We start from the raw sequence: 17,977 nt of genomic DNA, 5'->3' as shown, positions 1-17,977 counted from the left end.
GCCTGTAGTCCCAGCTACTTGGGAGGCTGAGGCAAGAGAATCGCTTAAGCCCAAGAGTTTGAGGCTGCTGTGAGCCGTGATACCAGGGCACTCTACCCAGGGTAAGTCTTACACAGTAAGACTCTGTCTCAAAAAAAAAGATGAGGGCAGTGCCTATGGCTCAAAGAGTAGGATGCTGGCCCCATATACCAGAGGTGGTGGGTTCAAACCTGACCCCAGCCAGAAACTGCAAAAAAAAAAAAAAAAAAAGATGGGATTTCAATACAAAGGGGAAAGGACAGTATATTTAAGGAATGGTGCTGACATAATTGGAACAAGCTAGGCTATGACCTCTTACTGTACAAATGTAAACATAAATTCCAAAAGGATTAATGGTTCTGGATTAAATTAATTAAAACAATATAAGTATTAGAAGAACATTTAGGAAAACATTTATAGAATTCTGAAGTATGGAGGTTATTCCTAAACAAGGCAAGAAATCCAAAACACTATAAAGAGAAAAACAGAAAATATATTTTGCAATAAATAACTTTGTTTTTAAAATAAAAACAAAATGATCAGGAAAAATATTTATAGCACCATATATAATCCTTAATACACAAATACATAAAAGGCTCCTGGAACTTACAGAGATAAAAGCAAACAACTCAAGATAAATAAGGTGAAAGAAATTCATAGAAGAGGAAAATGAAATAGCCAGTTAGCATAAAACAATGTTTAACCTCACTAGTGGTTAGAAATACAAAGGAAGCAACTATGAGACACCACTTCTCCCCATCAGTTTGATCACAAAATAAAACAACAGGAAAGGAGGGAGTGAGAAGGGTATATGGGAGGAAGGAAGAGAGTTTCTAGTCCTGGTAAAAATTTAGTCATGGAAGTGCTCATATATTGCTGGCAAGAGTATAAATTATTTATTAAAATGTTAAGTACAAATACCCTCTGACCCAGCAATACTATAACACAACCTACTGAAACAAAAGCATCAGTAGAAGGAGATATATATATATATATATATATATAAAAAGATAAAACACAACAATATTTGCATGGAAAAAACCCAGGTAACTCGGCTCGGCACCTGTGGCTCAAGTGGCTACAGTGCCAGATACATACACCTAAGGTGGCAGGTTCAAATCCAGCCCGGGCCCACCAAACAACAATGATGGCTGCAACCAAAAAACAAAAAAATAGCCAGGCGTTGTGGCGGGCGCCTGTGGTCCCAGCTACTTGGGAGGCTGAGGCAGGAGACTCGCTTAAGCCCAGGAGTTGGACGTTGCTGTGAGTTGTGATACCACAGCACTCTACCCAGGGGGACAGCTTGAGGCTCTGTCTCAGAAAAAAACCAGGTAAGTCAAATATCTGTCCAAAAAGAAATGGTTGAATATAGATCAACAATTGGTGCTTCTAGATCTACAGGCTTGAAGCTATTAAAAAGAGCAAATGAAATCTGCAACTACCCATGATGTATTATTTAGTGGGAAAAAAACCTACAGATTAATGGTACCCTTTTGACAAAACAAATAACTACATACACCCTCAAACCTTACCTTCATTTCAATAGGAGGTTGGAGAAAGTTAAGGAAGGATATATATCAAACCAATAATGCTGGTTGTCACGGAAGAATGGAAATAGGGAGGAAGCAGAGAAGATTATAACTTTTTCTTTATACATCTTCAAATTGTTTACTTAGTGACAAGGAGCACACCTACTACTTAAGGGAGAAATTAATAAAATAAAACAAAAACAAAGAAACCTAGCAGCAGAAACAGAACGGCTGTAAACTATGTTACACCCAGCCCACTTATCTTTATAGGGGATAGTAACTTGCATTTATTGTTTGATCAAAATAGAACGGTTCTTCCACTTTTGTTTTAATAGTTGGAAGCCAGAGTTAAAAAATAAATAAATAAAAGCTTCATAGAGGAAAAAGTATACTTCACATGCTAAGCATTTACAACTTTTAAAGGGGGAAAAAGTCTTTACTTAAAAATAAATTCTGTCCTTCAAAACCCAAAAGCAAGCCTCAAAGTTTTGTTTGAAACTGCTGTTTTTTAGGTGGTGTGTGGGCCTGTCCCATGCTGCTGACTGTTTTCTGAGGCTGGAGGTTGGTGCTCTTGGTTCCCTCCCTCCTTCAATTCCAACTCCGGACCTTCCTGGGAGTGCACCATCTGCTGGGGCGTGGAGCCCTGCAAACAGCAGCATCTCCGCACACCGGGCTCTCTTGGATTCCAACCAGAGGCTTTGGCCTCTGAATCACATGAGCCTGGAGTCAGGGTAAGTGAAATGGGGATGTTTTTCAAATCATTTTGATGGAAAGAGAAAGGAGCACAGATGATTTAACAAAAGAGAAAAAAGAAGCTGAATAGCATTTGTAACAGGCTCTTGATGGAGAGCTACCTATGCTGAATCTGCCATTTCTGTTACCCGGAAGGTCCGCTCCACTCTCTTGGAGGAGAATGCTTTACTTTTAACTTCTATTTTATTTCACTGTTAATACACGTTCCGTTGTCATAATAACGATACCGCCTATTTCTATAGGACTTCATCTTTTACAAAGCACATGTTACAGCAGCCTCCTCACTCTGCTCCACTCTCCCCTTTGGTCCATTCTCCACATAGCAAACACCACTGTCACCCTGAATCCTTAGCCCCCTGCCTCTTGACCTTCACCCATTTCTTTCCTCCTTCCCTCTCTGTGTTTTGGCCACAAACACTCGGCAAGCTTTCCTGCCTTTTCTGCCTGAGCCCTTTCACACATGCGCCTCTCCCGGGCTGAGTTAAACTGTCCGGTTCCATGGCACCCCTATTTTCTCCCTGTCCCCTGTGAGCTCTTGGCACAAATGACTCACCCCAGTTTAAACACCACCTCTTCAAGGAAGCCTCGCTCTCCTCCTCTATCACTCCCCTGCTCATTGACTTCCTAACACACTATTTTCCTTTAAACTTCAAGTGGCTACAGGCCATGCCTGTTTTATTTAATACTGTCTACGTATCACCTTGCTCAGGGCCTGGCAGATATTAGGTGCTCAGTAAATATTGGCTGAATAGGCTCGGCGCCTATAGCTCACCCGGCTAAGGCGCCAGCCACGTACACCTAAGGTGGCGGGTTCGAATCCCCAGCCCGGACCCGCCAAACAACAATGATGGCTGCAACCAAAAAATAGCCGGGCGTTGTGGCGGGCGCCTGTGGTCCCAGCTACTTGGGAGGCGGAGGCAGGAGACTCGCTTGAGCCCAGGAGTTGGAGGTTGCCGTGAGCTGTAATGCCACGGCACTCTGCCCAGGGGGACAGCTTGAGGCTCTGTCTCAAAAAAAAAAAAAAAAAAAATATTGGCTGAATACATGCAAAATTTATCAAAGCCTCGGCTCAAATGCTACTGCTCCTCCACTTAATTAGGCTTTCCACTAAGACTCTGTACCTGTCTTGGGGCACATTATCGCATGTGTTAGTTATCTGAGTCTTTTTTTCCTATTAGACAAAAGATTTATTTACCTTGATCTTTTTTCCACAGCACCATGCATAACATCTGACACATAAAGGATTAAGAGTATGTTAATTCATACGTGCACACATACTTGGAAACACCAGTGAAGGCTGGAGCCTCTGACCAGCTGCAGAGAGTAGCTTCTCTTAACTAGTGACTGTAGCATGGAATGTAAGAACCTCTGAGATATGCACATGAGACAGGGAGAAATTGAAATGAGAGCAAAACTTGAAATGCAACAGTGTGTGCAAGTATATATGGTGTTTGTGAAGGGAGCAAAAAGCCCTTATTTAAAAACCAGAGAAGTAGGCCAGGCGTGGTGGCTCACGCCTGTAATCTTAGCACTCTGGTAGACTGAGGCGGGTAGCTTGCCTGAGTTCAGGAGGTCAAAGAATAGCCTGAGCAAGAGTGAGACCCTGTCCCTAAAAATAGCTGGGTGTTGTGGCTGGTGCCTGCAGTCCTAGCTACATGGGAGGATGAGGCAGGAGGCTGGTTTGAACCTACGAGTTTGAGGTTGCTATGAGCTATGATGCCACAGCACTCTACTCAGGGTGACAAAGTGAGACTATCTCGAAACAAAAACAAACAAAAAACCCCAAAAAACAGAGAAGTCAAATCACTCACTGATGATGTATTTTAAGAATGTTTTTCTGCACTATCTAAATTTTCTTTCCTTGAACATGTTCTAATATTGCAATCAGGAAAAAATAACAAACTCATAATAAATATTATAAAAACAAACCAAAAGAAAATCTAGGGATAATTTTAGACTACAAAATCACCTATCCCTATGTTTCCTTATTACATGGAGGGACTCCAGATTCAAAGCCTTCTCAGGGAGGCCCCTACAGTTCCTTCTGAAACCCTGGGGAATAGGAAGGTGCCAGGAATGAGCTTGTGCAAGGGACAGCTCTCAGCTGCTCTCTAATGCAAACGCTGGCAAAGCTCCCAGAGTTGAGAACTAGAGGGAGAGTGTGGGAGTAATCAGCCCAGCTCAAGTTCAGGACCTCCATTAGATGCTAATTCACTGCTGGCACTTTGTGGCACTTTCGCATACTTCTTTCATAGTACTTTTCACCACGGGTCATTACAATTATTCATTCACCTGCTTATCTTCTCTGATGCACAAAGAACTCCATGCAGCCAGGCGCTGTGCCTCTAACACCCTGTTCCTCTAACCCAGGGCTTAGTACCAGAGAGTGCTAGTACTAGACAGTACTCAATATACATTCAGTGAATATTATAGACCACACCTATAAAGGACTAAAGTAGTAACTGATCTAGATCCCTGGGACATAATAAACCCTTACTTTATTTCCCTGAATGTCCATTATTCAGCTCTGAAGAGCCAAACTGGAGCCATTAATTTGGGGGAGATTAAAGAGGATTCCTTTGACGGTAGGAAATGCTGGCTTCCTCCAGAAGGAATGGATGCATGCCCATCTGCAGAATCAATCAGCACAGCAGCTGACTGAACTTCCACAGGCACTAGTCTTTGAAGAACAGTACTCAAAGTTTGCCATTTCTGAAGGATTTCCAGGACGTAATGGGCTCAGCTTTGAGTCATGATTAATAATCTGTTTCCAAGAAATTTAGATTTTCCACCTCTGTCTCCACTTAGAAACTGCTTCTGACCACTTGTGAAAACACTCAGCAGTTATTCAGGCAAGTTCAGCTTCTTGTCTGTCACACACAGTACCTGCTACCAGCTGCTTCCTTAAGCAGTTGGGCCAGAGTCCTCTGGTCCCGGGAGAACTGCACCCACATCTGCTTTTGGCCTCAGCACTGGCTGGCTGATTTGAAATTTGATAATCACTTGACTGGGTGACAGGAAATAATGATGAAGCTTGGTTTAAGGAGACAACCTGGCAGCGCTACAGTCTGTCGCAGGAGTTTCAAAATTGATAAGCTCAGAGAAGACTTGAGGTTCCTCACACAAATGCCAGCCTCGGACTGAGGGGGCAGATGGCGGTGTCTGCTGGATGACATTCTCTCTCTGGGAATTTTAAAGCAGCTAATCCTGAGCATGTATTTTTTTTTAAACCATTAAGTGCTTTATAAAGCTTTATCCCATTTTACCCTCATGGTACCCCTCTGAAGTAGGTATGGCTGTGACCCCCATTTTATGTGAGGTGAGATAGCCTGACCAGAATCTCTCAGCTGGGACTTGGTGAGGGCAGAGCTCTTACCTATCCCCACTGACTTTTCATTGAACCCTACATTTTTTTTTTTTTTTTTTTTGAGACGGGGCCCCAAGCTATCCCCCTGGGGAGAGTGCCCTGGCATCACGCTCACAGCAACCTCCAACTCCTGGGCTCAAGCGAGTCTCCTGCCTCTGCCTCCCAAGTAGCTGGGACTACAGGCGCCCGCCACAACACCTGGCTATTTTTTTTTTTTTTTTTGGTTGCAGCTGTCATTGTTGTTTGGCGGGTCCGGGCTGGGGATTCGAACCCACCACCTTAGGTGTACGTGGCTGGCGCCTTAGCCGGTTGAGCTATAGGCACCCGGGCCATTTTTTTTTTTTCTTTGAGACAGAATCTCAAGCTGTTGCCCTGGTAGAGTGCCATGGTATCATAGCTCACAGCAACCTCAAACACTTGGGCTCAAGAGATTTTCTTGCCTCAGCCTCCCAAGTAGCCTGCCACAACGCCTGGCTATTTTTTTGTTGCAGTTATTGCCACAGCTGGGTTCGAACCTACCAGCCTCAGTGTATGTGGCTGGCGCCCTACCCACTGAACTATAGGCGCCACCCATGAACCCTACATTTTCTAATTGACAGAGACTGTGGACGCCAACCAGCCCCAGGGTTGAAAATGTCTGGCCAGCAGCCAGGCAGGAGACTAGAGAACACAACCAGCTGGGCAGAGGAGTGGCACAGATGGTGAGGAACTGGAGAACATGCTCATCTGCAGGCTTTCAGATCAGAAATAAAATCATCCTCTGACTTCTGCCTCTAGTTCAATCCTCCCCATTTAACAGATGGAGAAACTGAGATCCAGGGAGGTTATATTAAAAAGGCAGTACAGTGTGGTAGAAAGTTCAGGGGCTTCAAGGAGAGTGCAGTAATGCATGCCTGTAGTCACAGATACTTGGGAGGCTGGGGTGGGAGGATTGCTTCAGCTTGGGAGTTCAGGGCTACAATAAGCTATGATCATGCCACTGTATTCCACCCTGGTGGACAGACCAAGACCCTGCCTCAAAAAAAAAAAAAAAAAAGCCACCAAAACCACCCTCAGCTGGTACCTGTAGGCCTGGATTGATGGGTATGAAGCATTCTACCACATTTCCAATCCCCCAACTCCTGGCAGGGATCAGAAAGTCCAGGTACCTTCCTTCTAGAACATCACCTCCTCACCACCATCTTAGGAAAAGGGATGTCTCTTTTGATTATCCAAAGTCTTATGACCCTGAGGTAAAGTGGAGGAGGTGCCTCTGGCATTACTACTGCCCATGCCTATGGGTAGTTGATCACAGCGACAGTCAACCATCAGTGGGCATTGCAGCAGGGCAAGACTGTAGCTTGAAGACATACTCAGGGGCTCTGAGGACCCTCCTGCTAACCAGGATCTTATTTCAACCTATTTCCAAGTAAAGCATGTTCCTAAGGATCAGGTTCTCTGGTGGCCTTAAAGATAAAAAGCCCTTAATCTGTGTCAAGACCTAGAACTTTGGCAACTTGAGAGTCAAGATCTGACTTCGTTAGTTTTTCTTTGCACTTTGACTGTGGCCATCGTTTCCCTGCAGCAGTGGAGAATGTGCCTGGGTTAAAGGAAGGGAGGGAGGCAAATAAAGCAATTTTCCCCCTCCTATTCTCCCTCTCCCTTGCCAAACTAGGAACTAGGTCTTTAAGTGAAAATTGAGTAAGCTGTGTCTCCTCAGTACATATGTGCCAGGCTTCCTACCAGGCAATGGGGCATAGTGATGGCAGGCACACAGAGGGCACAGATGGTCTATAAAGACACAGAAAATTGAAGTTATGGCAAGAATTATGTAAATATGATTCAGGTCAATGCCAGGAAGGAGTTAAGCATTATACAGGAACATATGCTTTACCCTCAGTCAATGGGGTCAGGGAATAGCACTACTGACCCTTTAGTGTTACATAAAAGGTTTGGCATAACATGAGGCCTAGCACTTCAGAGGGGCTCAGTATATCAATTCTTTCCTCTCTCTCCCCAACTACATATGTGTTTGTGAGTACATGGGTATATACATACACATACACACACACTGAGACTTTCTTTCTTCAAGAAAATCAAACCAGGCCAGCCATGGTGGCTCATGCCTGTAATTCTAGCACTTTGGGAGCCTGAGAGAGGTGGGTTGCCTGAGCTCAGGAGTTCAAGACCAGCCTGAGGAAGAGTGAGACCCCATCTACCCCAGCTAAGTAGGAGGCTGAGGCAAGAGGATCACTTGAGCCCAGGAGTTTGAGGTTGCTGTGAGCTATGACGCCACAGTGCTTTACAGAAGCGACCAGGTGAGACACTCTGTCAAAAAAAAAAAAAAAAAAAAAAGAATACCAAACCTTTAAAACATCATAAAAACTCAGAAGTAACTCAGTGTTGCCGATTTTATGTCCTCTTTTAATTGTCCTAGAGGCACCAGGTGTTAGCCATGCTAGAATACTGAAAACTTAGGGTACTTGCTCCTAAAGCCATAAGGGTTTCCCACAATGGTAAAAGGAATATACGTAGTTAATTCCAAGCTGAATTTGGAAATATAGAGATGATCTATTGTTGTCCCCTCAAATTAGGAAACTGAGGCCCATAAAGAAAAAACACTTGCCTAAGGAGCATCGTTTCCTTGGCTGTCTATTCTACTATGCGTATATGATGGCTTTTTGTTTTATAAAGCCCAAGTTTTTGCTTTAATTTTAATTTTTCAAATATACAGCATGGCCCAAAAGTTCGCATGCAATTTTTAATTGCAGACTATTTTAAATTGGAGACGAACTTTATGGCTACCCTGTATTTAACCTTCTAACAGGGGAGGCAGGCCCCAGCACACTGCAAGCCATCTCAAGCCACCTGAGACCCAACCCTTAGTTCAGAGACCCTCCCAAAAGGGATGTGGAAGCAACAAGGATCCCCCTCCCTTCCCCTCTACACAGAATAGAATGAATGGCCTTTGTTTAGTTTAAAATCCTAAAAACAAGTACCAACAAATAAAACACCTAAGGGCTTACACCTTCTGCTTATATGTAGGATATATCTAGGCATAAATATCACATGTAAAAAAGAAATAGATCACAAATCCATAGTTACAGATTTCCAACCTTCTTTCCATCTTAGGAGTCTGCCACACAGCTACTGCAGCATTGATTTCATATGTGGTAACTGCATGATATCCAACCATATCTGTATTTGATAGTTAACATACGAATCTTCTATTTGTGCAGGGAAGATCATAGGGAATTTTCACTTTCAGAGACATTTCTTTCTTAAATGTTTAAAATTGTTTTCTACCACCTTTGTAATCAGAAAAAAACAAACGTTTTTATAAACACCAATTTCTAAGGGAGAATTTATTTCTTCACCTATATTTGGAACAAGAAGCTACTTTAAAAGCTCCCGAATACTCTGCCAAAGTTCTTTGGGTAAAAAAGTAAAACAGCATTTGAATGGAGCCCATCTGTGAGATTTGAGGCTCTGAGTCCAGCCCTAGGCAATTTCAGACAAAGCCATAATTTTCAGAGCAAGCTCACATATATCATAATATAAAAATAGACACTTTGTGACCAACAGGCTGGAAAGCAAGCTCTCCAGAGAGCTCTGCCTCCACGCTCTGCTTCTCCCTGGAGGTGGGGGGGCAGGGCAGGAGAGTAAAGTTCTACTTACAAGAGCAAAGTTTCCTCAAGATCCAGAGGTCCTCAGTCAGAGTGGAGGTGGAATTTAAGAAACCAGGATTCAAGGTTAGCAATGCAGACCAGTGGTACAGGCAGGATTCTCTCCTATCCCCTCTCTCCCCCGTATCTTCTAAATGAAAAGCACTTTGAGGTTTTAGTGGGTGTTTCCCACGTCTTGGGCCAAGTAAGTCCCCATTTGTTGTAATCCAATGCTCAGCCTGATGATGTCAACCTCTCAACTCACTTGCTCAGTTTCCACCTCTCTGTCCACGGGGGAGATCTATTTCCTCTGGACAATAAGCCCAGGGGCTGTAACTGCATCCCAACCCCCGTCACAATTTGCCTAACATCCTTCCTTCAATTTTCAACCCGGCAGCCTTAGTGACAAAAGGCTTCCTATCCACTCACTCAGCCAGGGCTGCTGGTATAAATCCCCGGCTCCTTAGCCATTGTCCACTGCAGGCTGTTTGCTTTGCTTTGCTGTGTTTTAATTCATTTCTTTGGTGTGTAATATTCTAACCAGGGTGGAGATCTTCACCCCACCTCACCTTTACCTCTTTCTTCCTGGTCAGTTTTCCAAGTTGTTTAATTTCTCCATAAAGTTTCCTAGGTACATGCTACGCACAGTACGTGAGTTTGTCCTTCAGGTAGAAGAGAGAGAACACATGCCCAAGGAAAGGTTTAGAAACAGCACTGAGGAAATGGGTTCTGGACTTGATCAGGCCTCCAGCTAGATGAATGGCCTTAACCAAGTCATCTCCCTCTCTAGACCTCAGTTTCCATGTCAGTAATACAATGGCTTTGATGTTTTCTAGTTTTGTTTTGTTTTTTTGTGACAGAGTCTCACTCCGTCACCCTGGGTAGAGTGCTGTGGCATCATAGCTCACAGCAACCTCAAACTCTTAGGCTCGAGTGATCCTCTTGCATCAACCTCCTGGGACTACAGGTTTGTACTACCACATCAGGCTCGTTTTTCTCCTTTTAGCAGAGATGGGGTCTCGCTCTTCCTCAGGCTGGTTTTGAACTTCTGAGCTCAGATGATTTGCCCATCTCAGCCTCCTTAGTAGGATTACAGGCGTGAGCTACCAAGCTGACCAATGTTTTACTACTACCATGTTTCCCCCAAAATAAGACCTACCCAAAAAATAAGCCCTAGCAGGATTTCTATGCATTTGTTAAATATAAGCCCTAGCCCGATAATAAGACCTAGTTGATGGGCGTGGCTATGCAGATACACTGCATAGCCACACCCTGCATTTCGGTGCGGAGCGGTAAGGAAGACTGGAATACCTTTTATCTGCCACAGCTCTTTTCTCCGAGGAGATAGCACTTGTGCAGGTGAACATGTGGTAACCACAGTCACAGGCATCGTATTGCGCATGTGTGAACCGCTAGGGGTAAGGAGTTCACGCATCACTAGCGCCAGCTCCACCAACAAGGTCAGCTCCCCCTGTCAGGTTCCAAAAGAAGATGACTTAACTGTATTTGAATAAATGTAGATTGTTGTATTATACTTAATAAAAATAAGACATCCCCTGAAAACAAGCCCTAGTGTGTCTTCTTGAGAAAAAATAAATATAAGACAGTGTCTTATTTGGGGGGAAACACGGTAAGTCATTCTGTGATACGATTACAGTTATGAGCTACTGTGCCTGGCCAATGTTTTCTACTTCTGAAATTCGATGATTAAAAATCAGTGATTAAGGAATTATAATGGAAATTATAAACAAATACTTTATAAGGCATTTTACTATCCATAACCAACTACACACTTGAGGGAGGGAAGAACTTTGGAGAAGTCAGAGGCCCCCGCCCAAGAAGCCAGGCTCAGCTGGACTCCCTTACCCGACTTTATATTCTGAAGGAGCTGAACTGTTTCTCTGTTTGTCTGTTCTCAACTACAACAAAAACAGAAGAATTCTCTGAACGAGTCGTGAGGAACATGAAAAGAGGCATCTAGTGTAAACTACTAGTTAAGATAAATAAGTCAGAGAACTTAATTGTGCTTAGGAACTAACATGGAACCACAGTGGTCATGAGACAGAATCTCTTACATTCGTAGAGTGCTTGATGGTAATAAGCTATAAAATCTCTCCTTTTCTTTATGATCGGAAGCAGTGTGACATGTAGAATGATGGGGAATATCACTGGGGAGCCAGAGATGTGGATCTGAGTCCTATGTGACTTAAGTTCTCTGAACTTCAGTTTTTTATCTGTAAAATGAGATACTAGTGCCTTCATTTTAGGATCAGGAGAATTAAATAACATATGCAAGGAAACTGAAAGTATGTCTGGTACATATTAAGTACTGAATGGATGTCAGCTCTCATTGTTGTAAATAATTTCATTTGATTCTTATAATACCTTTAGGAGAATTAGGTGCCCAGGACCTACATTATTACTCTCTTTCCTCAGTAAGAACATGAAACACAGAGAGGTTAATTGGGATGCCCAAGGTCACACAGCTCAAAATGAAAGGCCCAGAATTAGAAAGAGTCTCTGAACTCCTAACTAGGTCAGCACATGTGCCACACATATGCCAATGCTCTCTCTCAAAGTCGTTACTCCACCCAGCCTGGCAAAGGCACTCAGGCTACGAGGTCAGAGGAGGTACTTTACTTGCTTTATTTCCAAAATACCATGTGGCCTGAAGCAACTCTGGGCTCCAACTGCCTTTCCCCAAAGGGGGCAGATGTGATGTTTTAATGCTATCTCAGGGGGGATGGCAAGATAACACCGGAGCTCCATGAGGAAAGCAGCTCTCTATAAGTGGGGGTAAGGCTACAGTAGTTTGTAACTTAACAAGAAAGTTAGTTCTCTGAAAACTGATGCTTACTAAGAAAGATCTAAGGAAACAGGCTATATTAGGAGGGAGCTGACCAGTATGAAGGCTTTTCATCAAGTTGATATAGGACTGTTGGTAACCTACAGAAAACAGCATTTCATGATTCAAAGAGATCTGGGTTTCCTTCTGGTCTCCAGCCCATCTAGCTGTGTATAAATTTGGACAAACTGTTTGACTTCTCTGTGCCTTAGTTTCCCACGGTAAAATGAAAATAATAACATTTACCCTACAAGGGTCAGCTTGTGGGTGAAGCACCTGATACATACTGCAAATTCAAGAAGACTTGCAAAAATAGGCTGCCAGAACTTAGTAGTAAATACATTATTTTCTTTTTTTCTTTTTTTTTAGAGACAGAGTCTCACTTTATCGCCCTCAGTACAGTGCTGTGACATCACAGCTCACAGCAACCTCCAACTCCTGGGCTTAGGCAATTCTCTTGCCTCAGCCTCCCAAGTAGCTGGCACTATAGGTACCTACCACACGTCCAGCTATTATTTGTTGCAGTTTGGCCAGGGCCAGGTTTGAACCCACCACCCAGTATATGGGGCTGACACTGACTCACTGAGCCACAGGCACCGCCTGACATTATTTTCTAATTCTGACTCAGTTTTTTTTTTTTTTTTAATTGAATGGTAACTACGTACATTAATGCACTTCTGGGGTACAGTGTGGGGTTTTCACACACAATCCGAAACACTTCCATCAAACTGGTTAACATAGCCTTCATGTCATTTTCTTAGTTATTATTTTAAAACGTTCACATTCTACTCTTAGAAAGATTCACTTGTACCCTTTTCTGACTCAGTTTTACCATCCTCTACCCTGAGGATGATGTGAAAATGAAATGAATGCAAGAATGTCAGGAAGTCAGAGGGCTCTGTATTTCCCCAGAACATCAGGATGAGTAATGAACCAAAGCCCACCAAGAGCTGTCAGGCATGTTCTCAGCAGCAACACTTAGTCTGGAGGGACTGAAGGTTGGGGACACTGGGTGGCTGTGCCTTTGTTTGAGAAGCCAGAGAAGGCTTCCGGAAACGAAGCTGGGCTAACGGGTCAGTTTACTGACCTCACTCTTGGTGCACTATGTTTGATTACTTGAACCATCATAATAGTAAGGAACCCATTCATAAAAACAGCATCACTTTCTTCAACAACATGTACTTTGTAACACTTGCTTCCTAAATGGAATAATCCTACATTTGTGACAGAACCCATGGAAAGAGAATCTAGCAACATTGTCACAATTATAACTGACCATACCTTTATACTTCATGGACTGGGGTCACACTCTGTGCTGAGTGCTCTTGGTACACTCTTTCTTTCTTCTTCTTCTTTTTTTTTTTTTGTAGAGACAGAGTCTTACTCTGTCACCCTCGGTAGAGTGCTGTGGCACCACACAGCTCACAGCAACCTTCAACTCCTGGGCTTAGGTGATTCTCTTGCCTCAGCCTACCCAGAAGCTGGAACCATAGGCACCCAACCACAATGCCCGGCTATTTTTTGTTGTAGTTGTCACTGTTGTTTATTTAGCTGGCTCAGGCCAGCTTCGAACCCACCAGCCTCAATGTATGTGGCTGGCACTGTAACCAGTATGCTACGGGCACCAAGCCAGAATCTGAGCTTCTTAAGGAAAAGACCTGTGTCTAATTTGGCAGTACTTGGTACATCTTATGAGACACTTAACAAAAACAAGGAAACCCATAAACAAAAAATAAAAACATTTATTGAATGTTTACTGTATGCCAGGTAATATTCTAACTTCCTTATATAATGACCTCATTTAGGGCTGGGCACAGTGGCTCATGCCTGTAATCCTAGCACTCTGGGAGGCCAAGATGGGTAGATTGCTTGAGCTCAGGAGTTCAAGACCAGCCTGAGCAAGAGCGAGACACTGTCTTTAAAAAAGCCAGGTGTTGTGGTGGGACACTCTCAGCTACTAAACTAAGGAGGTGAAGGCAAGAATATCACTTGAACCCAAGAGTATGAGATTGCTGTGAGCTTTGATACTACAGCACTGTGCTGAGGGTGACAAAGTGGGACTCAATGTCAAAAAAAAAAAATTACCTCAATTAATCCCCACAAAAATCCCTATGAGATAGGTATAATTATTACCTCCACTAAAAAATAATAATAAGATAAAATAAAAAATTATTATCTCCACTTAACACAGGAGATTCCAGACATGGACTGATAAATTTGTTCCACTAGTAACTGACACATACCTGTTGAAAGGAGTGTATGGATGAATAATGTCTGGCTACCACCGCCTACTCTCTTGTCCAAACAGCTGCTATAAAACGCAATTAGCTTCTCATCCCATCAAAGGCAGGTTTCACCTGTCACATCACTTCAAACTCACTTATTCACTATGCCATCCATCTAAAAGGCCCAGGCTTTTTCTAGACGATTAAGAAGCATATTGACAGATTTATAAGTAAAATTAGATTTTATTTTATAACTATAATATTTGTTTATTGTAAAAAATAAAAAAGGAAAAGAGAAAGGTGAAGAAAATCATCCATCATTCCACCAACCTCCTAGTGTAAAATCCCAATAAAGAAACCACACTTATGGCACCTGTGGCTCAAAGGAGTAGGGCGCTGGCCCCATATGCCAGAAGTGGCGGGTTCAAACCCAGCCCTGGCCAAAAACTGCAAAAAAAAAAAGGAAAAGAAAAGAAACCACACTTACATCCAAAACAATGTTAAATGTAAGAAACTTAAATGATTTGGGAGGGGATCGTGCAGAGGGTCAACCCCAAGACATGTTCAAGATATATATACATATGTATTTTTAGACAGAGTCTCACTTTGTTGCCCTGGGTAGAGTGCTGTGGCATCTTAGCTCACAGCAACCTCAAACTTTTGGGCTCAAGCCATTCTCTTATCTCAGCCTCCAAAGTAGCTGGGACTATAGATGCCCGCCACAATGCCTGGCTATTTTTAGAGACAGGGTCCTGCTCTTGCTCAGGCTGTTCTCCAACTCCTGAGCTCAGGCAATCCACATGCCTTGGCCTCTCAAAGTGCTGGGATTATAGGCATGAGCCACCGTGCCCGGCCCTCAATGTATTTTTATTGTTTTGGAGTACATGAGGCTGCCTTTTCTTTGGTGTTTAATGTTCTGAGGTTCTATTTTCTGGTCCCCTTTGTACTACTGACATGGTATATTAAATGGAAAGCTGGCAGGAGAAGGGAAGCCTGGACCCTCAAAGTTAGTACCCAGAAAGTGGATTCATTCACAGGATAACACACTATCCACTCCCTGACAGTTTAAGCCTTCTTTGGAACTGCTTCCCACAAGCTTGAGATAAGTTTCAGATTTGGGCATTTATGGGAGAGATGGACTTCCACTTGACTTACATTAAACAAAGTTGGGCTCATTGATTTTTACAGGTGAAAAGAGCACGCGGTCTCCACATTTCAGAGGGGAGGAATGCTAGGCCCAGAGAAGGCAAGAGACCATCCTGATCTTACATAGCCTGTGCCCCCATAGTAGAAAGACCCTCTAATGGCTTGAGACTCTCACTTGCCACTGCACTTTGAAATACAAATCTGATGGGCCCTTCCCTTTTGTTCTAGTTAACTCTCACTCAGCCATCAGATTTCAGATTAAATGCTTCTTCCTTTGGGAGACTTTTTCTCTGAGCCATGAGACCATCCCCTGCTGTACTGGTGCCATATTATACCCTAATTCAGTGGTTCTCAACCTTCCTAATGCTGCAGCCCTTTAATACAGTTCCTGTGGCCCATGACCCCACAGGTTGAGAACCATTGCTCTAATTCTCTCAAAACCCTTAACGTGTTACGGGTTTCCCTACCACACTGTAAGCTCTACCCTGCCAACAACATGTCTCCCTAGTTCACTGAATGTATCCATCCCAAGTGCCTATAAAAGTGCTTGGCACAGAACAGGAAGCTCAAATACACACACACACACCCTACTTAGTCCAGTCTTTAGTAAAACAATAGCATACATTTTTATTAAAAAAGTATCATGTCTCCTAAACTATAATTCAAGCTTCCCTCTGTAGGGAGGATCATTCGAGAGTAAGGGATTTCACTTCAAATAATTTCTAAGATGATATTAATATTTGACTCTGAGGTTCAGTATAGAGTCATCAGTTAACTTCTTATTTTTTTCCCAAAGTCTCAAAGAATAGACAACTTAATATTTATAAATAAAAAAGATAATTTCAAAAAAAACAGATCGGCTCAGCGCCTGTCACTCAAGCGGCTAAGGCGCCAGCCACATACACTAAGGTGGTGGGTTTGAATCCAGCCCGGGCCCGCCAAACAACAATAATGGCTGCAACCAAAAAATAGCTGGGTGTTGTGGCAGGCGCCTGTGGTCCTAGCTATTTGAGAGGCTGAGACAGGAGACTCGCTTGAGCCCAGGAGTTGGAGGTTGCTGTAAGCAGTGAAGCCATGGCACTCTACCCAGGGGGACAGCTTGAGGCTCTATCTCAAAAAAAAAAAAAACAGATCAAGCAGATCAAAGCATTCTATAATAGACATACTCTTACTTGACAATGTGAATGTTACTTTCTTTGCATTTTTATTATACTTAATATTTTGATGCAGCAATCGTCTTATTTCTTTTCTGAATTTATTTATCTTCGTTTGTTTTTTACGAGGCTTTTGTTTCTAGTCCTTATCTTAAAGATTGTTATTGTTATTAAATTTTAAGCCCTTTTAATGTTGTGAAGGCAAAAACCTAATAAACACATGTATATGTAAAAAAAAATTTTTTTAAATGAGAAAAAAATATGTGATAGTTAAAGGAAGTGAAATGATCTTTCCAAAAAATTGGAAACACATCAAACTACTTCCACATTTATGAGCTCACAATGAACATGTCAGAAAAAAAAAGAATTAGTAAATGTCAAAGTGTTTAAAATCTTGAGCTTTGGAACCAAAAGGAGCCCGAGCTCAAATCTGAGTTTTATTGTTTTGTGAGTGTGGCTTGCTTCTGTATGTGTATAGTTTCAACATCAATAAAATGATGATAATAATAAAAAATAAAATATTAATATTATAAAAAAGTTTTAATTAATATTATCTAAAAAGTTCATAAAAGTGTGAAATCAGAAGCTTTAGGTTGAGAACACAAGGACAAGAAAGCACCTTTGGTAATGAGAGATGACTATATGGAATCTCAGGGAAACTGAGCCTTCAGCAGGCATGAAGAAAAGGATTTAGTAGAAGGGTTGAAAATCAGAAGATCCATAGAAGGTCCTGGGTCAGCCAGCTGCCCAGTCCCATACTGGCAGCACACAAGCCTGAAAGCCTGAAAGCTCTATAGAACCACAGGCAAAAACAGACTGCCTCTTTAAATAACTGAACGAACCCCTTGGGGTTGATCAGGGCTTCTAGTAAGAGACTGGCCACCTCATTCTGTCATCGGAAGGGCCCTCAGTCTAACTGCTGCTCCTGTTCATATGCTCTAAACCAAAGTGTGCCCTGCACTGGGCCCTTAGAGCTTTCCAGCAGTTTCCTGTAGCTTCCCAGGCAGGGCAGAGGCCTATGGCACAGACAATCAATTCTAGAAGAAATCAAGGCCTGTCCCCTAAAAGCAGCCTTTTATCGATTGCAAATGGCCAAAAAAAGCATCACTGGGCGTCTGAAGAAAATTAACAGCATGACAAAGAATGAAATAAAGAGAAAACGGACTCTATATGGAAAAGAAAATTCAGACAAATCAAAAGCTTTTAAAAAATTCTTATGTCGGCTCGGCGCCTGTGGCTCAAGCGGCTAGGGCGCCAGCCACATACACCTAGGGTGGCGGGTTCGAATCCCCAGCC

At 42.8% G+C, this 17,977-nt stretch overlaps 1 protein-coding gene across 2 annotated transcripts in view; it reads right to left on the bottom strand.

The window, feature by feature from the left end:
• The window catches only part of PKIG (cAMP-dependent protein kinase inhibitor gamma), a 97,201-nt gene that overhangs the window by 32,565 nt on the left and 46,659 nt on the right, over positions 1-17,977 (bottom strand). Inside the window, exon 1 of one of the 2 annotated variants that reach the window (XM_023511966.1) lies at positions 9,325-9,602. The exons of the other annotated variant lie outside the window; for it this stretch is intronic. The gene's annotated coding sequence lies outside the window, so the exon portion shown is untranslated. Of the gene's footprint in view, positions 1-9,324; positions 9,603-17,977 lie in introns of those variants that run through there. 2 annotated transcript variants of the gene reach the window in all.

Source organism: Otolemur garnettii, unplaced genomic scaffold, assembly GCF_000181295.1.
Source record: "Otolemur garnettii isolate 467f Iridium unplaced genomic scaffold, OtoGar3 scaffold00023, whole genome shotgun sequence".
Taxonomy (NCBI): domain Eukaryota; kingdom Metazoa; phylum Chordata; class Mammalia; order Primates; family Galagidae; genus Otolemur; species Otolemur garnettii.
This window is presented reverse-complemented; position numbering and strand designations above follow the sequence as displayed.